The sequence below is a fragment of the Cicer arietinum genome, chromosome 5 (genome assembly GCF_000331145.2).
Source record: "Cicer arietinum cultivar CDC Frontier isolate Library 1 chromosome 5, Cicar.CDCFrontier_v2.0, whole genome shotgun sequence".
Lineage (NCBI taxonomy): Eukaryota > Viridiplantae > Streptophyta > Magnoliopsida > Fabales > Fabaceae > Cicer > Cicer arietinum.
Window position 1 is genome coordinate 11,333,842 of NC_021164.2, and position 907 is coordinate 11,334,748.

A 907-nucleotide genomic window follows, 5' to 3' on the forward strand; every position below is an offset into this window, starting at 1 on the left:
TCTACTACTCCATTTTGCTGTGGAGTTCTAGGGGCTGAATATATGTGTTGGATACCATGATGTTCACAGTAGGTTTGAAAAGAATCATTTTGGAATTCACCTCCATGATCACTTTTAATAGATATGATTTTCTGATTATTCTCATTTTGAACCAAAGTGGCAAAAATCTTAAAAGTTTTAGAATGCCTCACTCTTGTGAGTCAGAAAATATGTCCATGTGAACCTAGTGTAATCATCTACCAGCACATACCCATATAGGTTCCCTCCAAAGCTTCTAACCTGAGATGGACCAAACAAGTCCATGTGTACCAACTGTAAGACCCTACTGGTTTAAACTAAGTCTATAGGGGGGAAAGAAGACTTAACTAGCTTACTCCTCTCACAGGAGTCACATAACCTATCCTTAGAAAACTTCCTATTTGGGAGACCTAGGACTAACTGCTTCCTAACTAGTCTATTCAAGTGATCCATATGAATATGGGCCACTCTCTTATGCCACAGCCAGTTCTCATCAGCATTTGATAATAAGCAACATATGTCATTTGCAGGTAAGGAATCAAAATCTATCATGTAAATATTGTTAACTCTTTTACCTGTCAATTTCATACCTTTAACTTCCTTATGTTCAAGTGTGCAACTCATAGATGTAAAATGTACCATGAATCCCTTGTCACACAGCTGGCTGATACTTAGCAACTTGTGCTTTAGATCCTTGACATACAGAACGTCTTTAATCATTGTAGATGATTTGTTTCCGATGTCTCCACATCCTAAGATCTTCCCTTTATTATTGTCAATATATTTGACAAAGCCTCCTTCCTTTAAGTTCAGAGACAAGAACATCGACTTGTCTCCAGTCATATGCTTGGAGCATCCACTGTCCAGATACCATGATTGATTCCTGGAT